Source organism: Trichomycterus rosablanca, chromosome 23 (genome assembly GCF_030014385.1).
Source record: "Trichomycterus rosablanca isolate fTriRos1 chromosome 23, fTriRos1.hap1, whole genome shotgun sequence".
Lineage (NCBI taxonomy): Eukaryota > Metazoa > Chordata > Actinopteri > Siluriformes > Trichomycteridae > Trichomycterus > Trichomycterus rosablanca.
Genome location: NC_086010.1, coordinates 7652715 through 7665323, shown reverse-complemented (window position 1 = coordinate 7665323; position 12609 = coordinate 7652715).

The following is a 12609-nucleotide window of genomic DNA, read 5'->3' as shown; positions in this document are numbered from 1 at the left end:
AAGCAGGCTAAAAAAGTATGTATAAAAACAGATGGACTACAGTCAGTAATTGTAGAACTTCGAAGTGCTTCTATATGGTAAGTGGAGCTGATAAAATGGACAGTGAGTGTAGAAACAAGGAGGTGGTTTTAATGTTATGGCTGATCGGTGTATATTGGCACTGGATGTGGCAGAAACCCCAAAAACATAACAATTCATAAAAGACGTCCACATACTTTTGGCCTCACAGTGTATATACAAGCATCTGGACCAACACACTAAGACTTGAGTCTTTATTCAGCACCGGACATTCAATCTGCTCTACTGCATCACCAAGTTTCATACGGTGTGATGGTGTGATGGCGAGTTGGCGTGCGGCCCACGTCCCTTTGTGCTGCGTGACAAATCACTGCATGGCAACTGACACGCACAGAGCTTGTACTTTAGTCACCATGGCAACACTAACAGCACATCACACTGGCATTTCTCTGGGATGACAACTGCAAGGTGTATTATCTGGAGAAAAGCCAATCAGACCGGAGTATTACAGCAGTCCTCAAGCTTTTTTGTAAATCAAAGTAGGGATGCACCGATCCGATATTAAGATCGGATATCGGTCCCGATATTACCAAAATGAGATGGATCGGATATCGGATAATCAGGCCGATCCATGGGTCCGATACGTTCACTTTAGTTCGTTTGCGACGCGTGCTAAGCCCAAACAGGACGCGCTGCTGACGTATGGCGTATAACACAAACAAAAACAGCAACATGGAGCGAGCCAAAGAGTCAGCTGCATGGAGCTATTTCACGCTTGCTATGCTAACAAGTTCGATGGCAACATGTTTATTACTCATGTTTAGCTGCTATATTTTATTTTTAATTACTGTTTGCACTAAATATTTACGGATAAGTTTATTTGAAAAAGTTATTTAAGCTACTACTTTTCTCATTGTCAGCAGCCACATTTTGGGTGTGTTCGAAAACCTAAGGCGCTGCCTTGCTGTCTTACTGTCTACATAAGCGGCTGCCTCAGTAGGGAGGATTCTAATAAGTCATCAACTTATAAATCAGGTTATTCAAACGCACTACTTACACAGCGATTCCATCGGGTTTAGCATTTAGCATCTTGCCATTAAAAACAATGAACTGAGGTAGCACAGCGCTAACGCTAACGTCAATATAACATTTCCCTTCATGTACCGATAACGGTTACATTTCCTGACAAGCTCGAACTTGCAAATAAAAACACTCGGTACAAGTTTATACAAGTTAAAAATCAGTAATATTTTATTTACGTTTGATAATAACTCGTTTCTCCGCCCCTTTCAGCTATGTTTATTTTTCTGCAATGAATGCTGGGATTGCTTTGGTCCCTAAGGCAGCGTCGGATGCTTACTCGTTGAGTGAAAATAACACTGAAATATTAAGATGCCTGTTTATTATTTTATTGACAAATAAATAGCAGTTCAGTACATTTATATCTGTGTTAATTATATTTTGTTTTGCAACCTTAGTAATGTTTAAGTCAATCCTGATGCCTTAAGTCTTTCCCACATGATAAAGTATACGGTTTATTAATTCAACAATGGTATCGGATCGGTATCGGGTATCGGCCGATATGCAAAGTATGTGTATCGGATCGGTATCGGAACTGAAAAAGTTGGATCGGTGCATCCCTAAATCAAAGTATGCTTTTTTTAACGTGTTGGTTCAGTTTGTGCTAGGGCTGCATTTAAAATCACATTTAAAACCTTGTTTCCAAAAAAGTTGGGACAGTCTTGGAAAAACAAAAACAGAAAGACAAGATTTGTAAATTCTGGAAAGTCTGTCTGTGCTAATTTGTGCCATTTAGTCAAAAAAAGCATTTATAGGGCGCCCAGGTGGCGCAGCGGGATATTCCACTAGCACACCAGCGTCGAGATTCTGAACTCCTCGCTTCAAAACTCGGCGTTGCAACCGGTCAGCTGGGCGCCATCTAGCGGGCATAATTGGCAGTGCCTGCAGCAGACACGTTTCTGCTAGGGCGGGATGACCGGACTATGTGGGTGGGGTCTTCAAAATGCTGTGTAAGGACCCTGATAGAGAGATGTGTGGCAGATAGAAAGGCACCTGTGCAGAATGCATGTGTGAAAAAGGGTTCCGCTAAGGGCTGCGCGCGGGTCGGAGGAGGCATGAGCAGCCATGTACTAGGGCTGCAACTATCGATTATTTTTTGTAATCGAGTATTCTATCGATTATTCCAGCGATTAATCGAGTAATCGGATAAGAAATACTTTTGCTTTAACAAAGAGCAAAAACAAATACATATTAGATTAAATAAGACATGTTTCTTAAACCAAACTGTACATTTGTATTCCTTGCATACAGGACAGTTTAACATTTTTTAAATGCAAAAATAAATAAATCAAAAATAAATCAATTTACTTTTAAAATGTAAACAGGCAACCTGAAACATCAGGTCATCAAGTCATAAATAATAATAAACAAAAATACATGAACGTAAGCCTGTAATTTGTGCAACTTTCAAAACTCAAAGTTTCAGCTACAGCTCACGCAGAACATAAAGCTTTAATATTTTGTTGGGAGGTTTTGTGGTGTTTGTAGGGGGATAAAAATCTGTCAGGATTGTGTCTCTAGATGAGGTAGATCTGGTGTGTGTGTTTGCCTAAATCTTCATAAAAGCCTGTGGTGGTTGAAACGAAGTAAAGTCAGTAAACATGAGTAAAGTAAACACGACGCTCTGATGGTGTGGATGTTATACTGAGTTTTAGTTTTATCAGCTTAAAATGATCTCAAACTTTCTGTGGTTTTCTCTGTCCAGTCTCCTCCTGTTCGCTATTTTCTCTCTGTATTTTGCAGTCCGCGCTATCAAATCTCGGCTGCGTCCTAAACTGATACGTTCAGTTCGCAGGAGCGGCGAACGTGTCCAAATACGTAGTGTTCATTAAACTGTCAGCAAAAAGAACCCGGATTAAGTCCTGTTAAGTTCTGTTTATGTTTAAGATACTTGGGACGCAGCCCTCAGATTCTTCACGTCACCTGCACACAGCGTTAAACACGCTGCGCAAAAGTGAAAGTCGTCCGTGTAAAACACCGTGAGCTGTATATGGTTGTGCGGATTAAACGATTCCTCGATGCAAAAATCGAATTCAGCCCTACCATGTACCCACTCAGCCCGAAGGAATCGTTTCAGCCCTACCATGTACCCACCTCGACTGCAAATCGGGGATCCCCCAGCAGCGGAAAACAAATTGACTATGCTAAATTGGCCCCAGACAAGACAGCTTGGCTTACAATAGCAGCTTCAATTAATCCCAAAGTTGTTTTTGCTGTGGTTTCCCAGTTTATTGAACATTTCCTCCAAACCCCTCAAGTCAGTTTTAAAAAAGCTAAAGAAAATGACACAAATCCCAATGACGTTAGCATAGCAGCTTCGGGATCCCAAGGGAAGCTCCCTGAGGAGTGCTGGACCTGTAGTTGATCTGCACGTAAGCCCACAGGGTACAGGCTAATCGAGTGCCATTGTACATGTGTTTCCTGTTACTGTGTGTGTAAAGGGCCGAGGCAGGGTTGTGATTACACATGTGGAATGTTCTTCTGGCTGTACACTCTCTGATAACCCTGGCATGACCTTTCAGGGAGAGAACACATTAGCGTTTAAATGTGTCGGACAATGGAGAGAGGTAAACTCCATCCAGCATCTCTTTGGCTTGGTTGTCACATCCAAGAAGTTCTAGCAGAATATTCTTCCTAAGTATTCCAATGTTTTATGGCTGGACTAAGGCTGGATATACTGAGGTTTGGCTCACAGTCAGCATGCCATTTATCCCAAATGTGTTAAGTGAGGCCTATGTTCAGGCCACTGAAGTTCCTCTACACCAAACTTTATGTGAATTTTGCTTTCTGTACAGGGGAACAGCTATACCAAAACAGAAAAGTGCCTCCCAATCTTTCATCCCAAAGTTAAAAGCATGTCATTTATTTTATATAATTTATTTTATACACCTGTTATCAATAGGTGTGGCTGAAAAACAAAACTGAGTAACTAAGGGGAGGGTTGTCGACTTACTTTTAGCCATTTGGTGTATTCTCTGTCCTTTGGACTGTAATAGATTTGAACTGTTTTACACCTGTAAAATGGTGTAACCAAACATAAAGAGCATTTATGACCTGCCAGGATTCGTTTGTATATGTAGAGCATGGCTATTGTGGGATTCCAGCAGTTACATTTTTACATTTGGCTGGTGTTTTTGGAGGTTCTTGAATCTTAGACAAACGTTAGTGGACTGCACAGAACCCTGATTCAACCCAACTGATTACCTTTAAGATGAATTGGAAAGGTTACTGTGAGTGAAGACACTTGCTATAAAGAGGGGGTACACAAGACAAGACATACTAAACATGAACTAGACTACCACTAGACTAACACAAGACATGAACAAGACTAAACAGAGCAAGAGCAAGAGCACTACATGAACATGAAAACCAAAATAGTCTCCGCTGAAGGATCCACAGCTGCTCCCTTAAATGCCCTGAGCATTACACCTGAAACAAGGAGCAGCTGTGGATCATTAGCTTCACTGACCAATCAAAATGAGGAGGCGTAGACATAAACAAAAGCCTCCTCGACCATGTGCTCCCAGAGACCGGGGCGTAGCACATATACAAACATGAACTCTGGGAGCACGGAGAGGCTGGATTCGTGACACTAACAAATAAACAGAACATCAGACACATTGAGTACGATTGCTAAATCCTGGATCATTAGAACATCTACTGCTAATCAGAATCAGCTTTGTTCGCCAAGTATGTTTGTGGGATGGTAGCTCTATACAATATACAGACAATACAGTATACAGACAAAACAATAAGCAGAAAATGTACAAATTATAACGTGCTAAGTAATATTTGCATCTACACAAAAAAATAGCATAAGACAAATTATTTAAAAAAATAAACAACAGTGTAGTGTAGCAGTGTAGCATGGCAGTGTAGTGTAGCAGTGTAGCTTGGGATATAAACAACAGGTCAGTTATAATTATTAATGAGTCTGATGGCATTTGGAAAAAAACAGTGGGCACCAGCATGAGGGACTCTGATATGGGGGGCAGAGGTTCACAGCATGGTACCCCTATCTGCTGAATCATGCCAGCCTCTCCAGAGCCTCTGACACCAGGATAGTTGCTGCTAATCTCAGGTTTGCTGCATCACTCTGGTTGTGTCATCAATCAGCACCATTGCTCTACAGGCTCCCATCGCTTCAGGGCTTTGTGATAGACTATTAAACACGCATTAGCATCCCAGAATGCCTTTCACTTCTTCTGATGGCTTGTCTCTGCCTCTGGTTCAGTGAGAGGCAGATTTAAAACAGACCTTTGAAATGTTTTGAAGCAAATATATGTTCAATGTTACAGCAGTGACCTACAGTAAGTGTAGCTTCAAACTTGAATCAAAATAATCACAGATGATGAGAGTCTGAAGGAATACTGAGGGAACGAATGCTGCTGACATGCAGAGACTGTTCATGCAGTTATTCTGAGTTTAATTAGAAGGTCCTGAGGTCTTGGAATAGAAGGTGGTGTAATGATGTTCACCAGGAGAGATATATCGTTTAAGTACAGTACAGTGTGTGCCCACAGCTAGGAACATCAGCTGCTTAAAGATCACAATGGTGTGAGTTTCGGAGATGGACGTAAACAGTTTTAATTGGATGGAGTAGGTGGCGTACTGATTGTGAATGTTTCTATTAACTCTGGGAGTTCTGGTTTCCACTAAAATCCCATAAACGATCAGTAATTGCTAAATTACCTGTCATGAATTAGCACCTTGTAAAGGGGGATTATGACCTAAAGTCCAGCCTAATGCCCAGCATAAAGATTTCATTTACTGAATCTTTTAATAATGTTATGATCTGTAGATGGTAAAAGCCCTAAATTCCAAGCAATTGAGCTTTGAGAACCATCATTATAAAACTGTTGGTGCATTTACTCACAAAGTGGCAAACTTCTATTCATCCTTGCTTGTATACAGTATATTATAGCTTTCTTTTTAAGCTTATATCTAATCATGACAGCATAACCTGTTTCAGATGTTCTCATTGGCATAGTTTGCCCCTGTCCAAACTTGTATGGGATGTGTAGTCTAAATAATCTGCCTTATACATTTGAAGTCTAGGTAGGCAGTAGGCACCAAGGCAGCTCACTAGGTTATCAGACAGACCCATAATGGTACAGTACAGTATGTGGACACCTGACTGTGAGCTTGCTGGACATCCTATTTCAAAACTGTGGGTGTTGAAGTTGCCCCTCACGTTCATATGTAAGGTCAGGCACACATGAAGACCTGCTCGCAATCGACGTTTCAATTAATCCTAAACGTGTTCTTTTGGAGGTAATACACATCAAAGTCCTCAAAGCATGTCTAGAAGGACAGAAATGAGCCTTCTACAAATTGCTGCCACAGAGATAAAAAGCATAAAAAGTATTTTTTCACGTTTGCTATTAAACTCCTGCTAGGAATAGGTGTGGCTGGAACCGAGGGGTGATCACATACTTCTAGGCTAATAGTCTATGGTAAGCAGCTCTACCTCATGTTGTTTCTCCCTGGGGTTATAACAATCCAGAGCGTTACACGACAACACAGACTGAACAAAGGTCACCAGTACTGAATCAGAACTCCTGGGGAGAAACACGCTGCTGCTTCTGAACCCTGTTCTGTAATAACGTTTCTAGTAGAAGATTCTAACAGCGGGTTTCTCTCACATGCAAAATTGTGTTCTTGGGTCTAATACTGACAATAATTTTTGATCACATAGAAAAGCTTTTTAATAGGCTGTCTTCTGGCTGCCAAAAGGCACATTAAAAATAAATAAAGGACAATAAAGAAAGATGAAAAAAGACGTTTTATTAGAGGGAAGAAACGTCACCGAAGAGACAACAGCATCAACTCGAAGAGACGAAAATCAGACTAGAATTAGAAATGATAACATAAGAAGAAGATCTATACACTAATCAGCAATAACATTAAAACCACCTCCTTGTTTCTACACTCACTGTCCATTTTATCAGCTCCACTTACCATATAGAAGCACTTTGTAGTTCTACAATTACTGACTGTAGTCCATCTGTTTCTCAACATACATTTTAACCAGCTTTTATGCTGTTCTTCAATAATCAGGACCCCCACAGGACCACCACAGAGCAGGTATTATTTAGGTGGTGGATCATTCTCAGCACTGCAGTGACACTGACATGGTGGTGGTGTGTTAGTGTGTGTTGTGCTGGTATGAGTGGATCAGACACAGCAGCGCTGCTGGAGTTTTTAAATACCGTGTCCACTCACTGTCCACTCTATTAGACACTCCTACCTAGTTGGTCCACCTTGTAGATGTAAAGTCAGAAACGATCGCTCATCTATTGCTGCTGTTTGAGTTGGTCATCTTCTAGACCTTCAGAATATCAGTGGTCACAGGGCGCTACACACGGGGCACTGTTGGCTGGATATTTTTGGTTGGTGGACTATTCTCAGTCCAGCAGTGACAGTGAGGTGTTTAAAAACTCCATCAGCATTGCAGTGTCTGATCCACTCATACCAGCACAACACACACTAACACACCACCACCATGTCAGTGTCACTGCAGTGCTGAGAATGATCCACCACCTAAATAATACCTGCTCTGGTATTATTGTGGTCCTGTGGGGGTCCTGACCATTTAAGAACAGGATGAAAGCAGGTTAAAAAAGCATGCAGAGAAACATATGGACTACAGTCAGTAATTGTACTGTAGAACTACAAAGTGCTTCTATATGGTAAGTGAAGCCGATAAAGGAGGTGGTTTTAATGATATGGCAGATCAGTGTAATTAGAGCCTTACTAAATTCACAGAAATTAAACTTTTTTTTAAATCACAGATTTTACAGCAGTCATACATTGAATGATAGAATAATTGGAAGCTACAATACACAGCACAGCTCACCTTAATTGGTGAATGTAAACCTAGAACATCCAGCGACGGTGCCAGGCTCTGTCTTAAATATCCCCCCCCCCCCCCAACACCCCCCTATCGCATCCAAAGAATTGGTTGAGAGTTTTTCAAACTCAGTTACCATGTAGTGTTTTTAGCTGCTTTAGACTTCATCTAACATCTTGGAAAATGTTAAATCGCTAAACACAAACCTCAAAGTTTAAATCTCACAGCAAATTGCTTATTACACAGTAAAGGGTTCATTACATGGTCCATAATGCGATTGTCACAGCCGTGAATAAGGTAGGGCCTTATTTATAACCTATTCATTATGCTCAAAGGTTTTCTTGCAGATCTTTTTTGTGTCTTGTTAAACCCCACACATATTGATCTGTGGTCAGTAACCAGAGCTGGAAGGCCCCAACAGATCAAAGCTTATTTAGGTGGTTACATCTGACTGAAACAAACAAAACTTACTCCACATTCAACAATGCCGTTCCACAAGCTGGTTAAAAAAGTGACATAAATTAGCTCAATAGTTTAAGTGTTACATTCATTGCTAACAGGGGTCTAATTTAGGAAAGCTTGAGAAGGTCTGTTTTTGTTCCAGCATGACCCTGCCCCAATACACAAAGCAAGGTCCAAAAAATGTGAAGAACTCTTTGGGATGCAATAGATTGTTAATTGCAGGTCAGGTCTTTAGCTTCAAGCTCATAAATGCTATTTTTTGACTACACTGGCCCACATTTCCACAGAAACACTAAAACGTCTCATGGAAACCTTTTCAATAAGCATTTAACTATTCATTCTTTGTATATGTATCTTAAAGTCTTGGTTTTTGTCATTATCTGAACAAAGCTGTATTTAAATATATACACTGAAATGCTAATGAGCTCAGAAAGACCAAGATGCACATGCTAATGATTAGTCAGTGCCTTCAGTAATCTATTGATTATTGGTAAAAGCGGCTGTGGTCTTTAACAAACTATCAATTAGCATATTGACTTTTCTTGATAAAATTGACCACAAACACCCCATTCAGTAGTGCTCAGCTCTGCTAACTGCCTAATTAGCTGTGCTGACCTTAAACCTTAAAGGTGGAAACGTCTACCTGAGGGTGCGGTGTAGGGCTTCACTGAATTGTAAAATGAATGTTCTGCTTAGAAAAACCGACCCTATGTTAAAGTTGGTGGTTCTCAAACCACCAACTCTAAAGACACTCGAGTACACTAGGACCACCTTCTTCTTCTTCGGTCTTTGTCCCGTTCGGTTACGGGGTCGGCTCTCGGCGGATCATGAGCCGCATTGATTTGGCACAATTTTTACGCCGGATGCCCTTCCTGACACAACCCTGCCTATTTTATCCAGCCTTGGGACCGGCACTACAATGCACTGGTTTGTGCATCTAGGTATCTATAGGACAATTCAGTGTTTCCAATTAGCCTGGAGGCATGTTTTTGGACTGTGGGAGGAAACCGGAGCACCCGGAGGTCATAGTGCAAATTAATTTCATCACACAAAAGTGGGTCTGTGGAGACGTGTGGAGAGTGGGCCTTACGTCGCATCCTTATTAGCACAGGAATGATATGATATCCCTAGCCTCTCCTTGGCAACCTGACCAAAGCAGTTGCATTTTTAGCCCCAGATTCAAAGATCTAATGGCATTCTGGGTAAAATGGTGATAAACTGTGTGGTTGTGAAAGCATGACACAGCAGTGCTGATACAACAGCAGGGGTTCTGTCAACAAGGATTCATCTCCTCTCACAGTGTGGAATATACCTCACACACAGGGAAAGCTTTACACATAATTTGTTCCCAAAATACACTAAATCAGCAATGTATTGTATAAAGTAAAGGTTGCAAGAAATATTCTGTTTAAATATTTGCCCTGCTGTGTGCTGTTATCATAAAGTGGAAACATCTAGATGCAACAACGTCTCAGCAGCAAAGCAGTATGCAACACAGATTCAAAGAGCAGGTAAGCCAGTCCTGAGCATGTACAATCCTGTCGTTTGTTGTAAAATCCAGAACAGAATATCAAATTATCGCTGAAAGCTACGACAAGACAAGGATCTCTCATCAGAAGCTTACAGAATGGTTGTCATCACTGCGGCTCTTGATCATAAAATTAGTATGTGTAATAATAAGCATCAACTGGAGAATGTAAAGCATACCACTGTTGGACTAAGCGTAACCTCCACTGGAGCAGATGTGTAGTACAGAAGACACAACAGTCTGTGTCTAATAGTTTGCCACCCTTTAGTTCTAGTGAAGGAATGTGAAACGCCTTATCATCTCATAACATTTCCTGACTTCACTAACGCTCTTTAGGCTCCACAGAGGCAAGTCATGTTTCAAAATGTGGTTCAAGGATGGTTAATGCTATAACAACTGCATAAAAGATCAACTTTATATGTCCATAGTGTTGGAATGAGATGTTTAAGCATACATTAGATATGATTGTTGGGTGTCCACATACCTTTACCTTAATTAAAAATAAAATATACATTTTAATTTTATGAATAATAGAATTACAAACAAAATTCCATTAAAGTTGGGACAAAAAATTGAGAATAAAACCAGACAGCAATGATTTGCAACTCTTTAATTGACTTCATTGTTTTAAATACAGTAGATTTAAAAAGTATTTAGACCCCTAGCCTTGGATTTGGTCAAGGATTTCTGGATTTGATTTTGAATGGATATAATTGCCATCAACCTACACTTAATAAACTATAATGACGTCTCTGAAAAACATGTATAGATTCCTGCCTATCTCACTCCAAAATGTGTATGTACCCCTCAGCACTAATAGCGCCTTTACAGATGTGCAAGTCGCCATTGGCTTTAACACACCCTCAAACTTTGTGTTGGTAACACTTGGGATGGTCCCTTCCCTCTTTGGTTTATAGAATACAGTGTCTATTATTTTGTAGAAATATTTTGATAGGTGGACTCCAATCTCCAATTTCCAAAGTCTATTTAAAAATCAGCAGCATCTCTGAAAAATAATCTAGATTGGTTTAGTGTAGTGGAGTCTTAACTCGCACTAACAGATGCAGCAACAAACTGTTTACTGACAAGGGTTTTCTAAAGTATTCCCAAGCCCATGTAGTTAGTTGTCAGTTTAATGCAGTGCCATCTGAGGGATCTTTGGTCTAAGATGTTCAGTGCTTCAGATTCTCCTGGCTTTGGATTTTCTTAATCTTTCAGTAGTGTTATGAATACAAAAACCTCAAAATCTTTTGCAACCACACTTGAGATACATTATTCTTAAACAAACTATTTGTTCGCTCAGTTTTCCACAAAGTCGGCTACCTCAAACCATCATACTAATAAATAACAGATCTTTTCTTTAATGCTCATTTAAACCAAATCATGTTAGTCATACCTGTGAAAGTCTTATGAATAAATGAAATCCAGTCCTGATTAAGTGATTTGTATTAAATTTAATAAATGTAATAAATAAATAAAAAATCTAAATAGAATAATTGTAGTTGTTGGTCTCAGACTTTTGGCCCCCACTGTATATCAAAATGCAATATTTTACAATACAAACTTCCAACCTCCTTTGAATTAACCACCCTGTTTACCATTTTTAACCATTTCTATTTTCATCAGCTATTTTCAAACACTTATCAAAGCTTAAACCAACCTGATTAATTTTAAAATTGTAATCATTCTTTTTAATGAAACATATGACCACATATACGACGTGTCGATGAAATCTCTATGGAAACATCTCTGGTTTATAATTTAAAGATGACCAAATCCGATTGCCCTTCATTAAATGACTAATCCGTCTCAAGGACTCAGATCTGAATTTACCATGCTACGATAGCTTTCTAAACTGCCTCATTAGCAAATGTAAAGGGTTAAAATCCCAAGAGCAAATTAAAGCAAAATCAATATTTGATTCATGAATGATTCATATGACAGGGAAGGAAAATAGCTTTTGTAGTTTTTCCTATGGGCATTCGACGGCATCACGTGTAATCACATGTAATATGGCATCTGTGATATTTAGCATTTCTGGGGTTAAATTTGTGTAGGGTGTAGGCTAGCTAGGTTAAAATATGGTGCAATATAAAAGAAAATAGACCCATAATGAATGTAGATGCTTCTTTAAACAACATACATATGAAGAAATAATTTCCAATGTTTTCACTGACCAATTTAATTATATGTTGTAAATATAATCTGCATCATTGGTACATTCACACCTATGCAAGTCCCCGACTGATGCACCCCCATAACATGACAGATGTTGGCTTCTGTACCTTTCACAGAAAAGTCTGAATTGTTCTTTTTATTTTTGACACAAAACTTGACATTAATTTACCCCTAAAATAGACAATTATGGAATCATCTGACTACTGGACACCTACTATCTACTATCTTTCGGTCCATCTGAGATGAGCTCTGGCCCAAAGAACTCGGCAACAAATCTGCATAGAATTGACGCCAGTCTTTCTATTTGTCTAAAAGAGATTCATGTTGCATTTCTTGGTGTCCAAAATAATCCACAGTCCAAAAACATGTGAACGCCCTTATAGCCTGTTTATGACTCCCACCCCAAAAAAACATACAATGTAATAAAAATAGCCATACTGTAAAATATAATCCTCCCTTCTTTATGAAAAGCATTTGTTTTTGTCCTTGT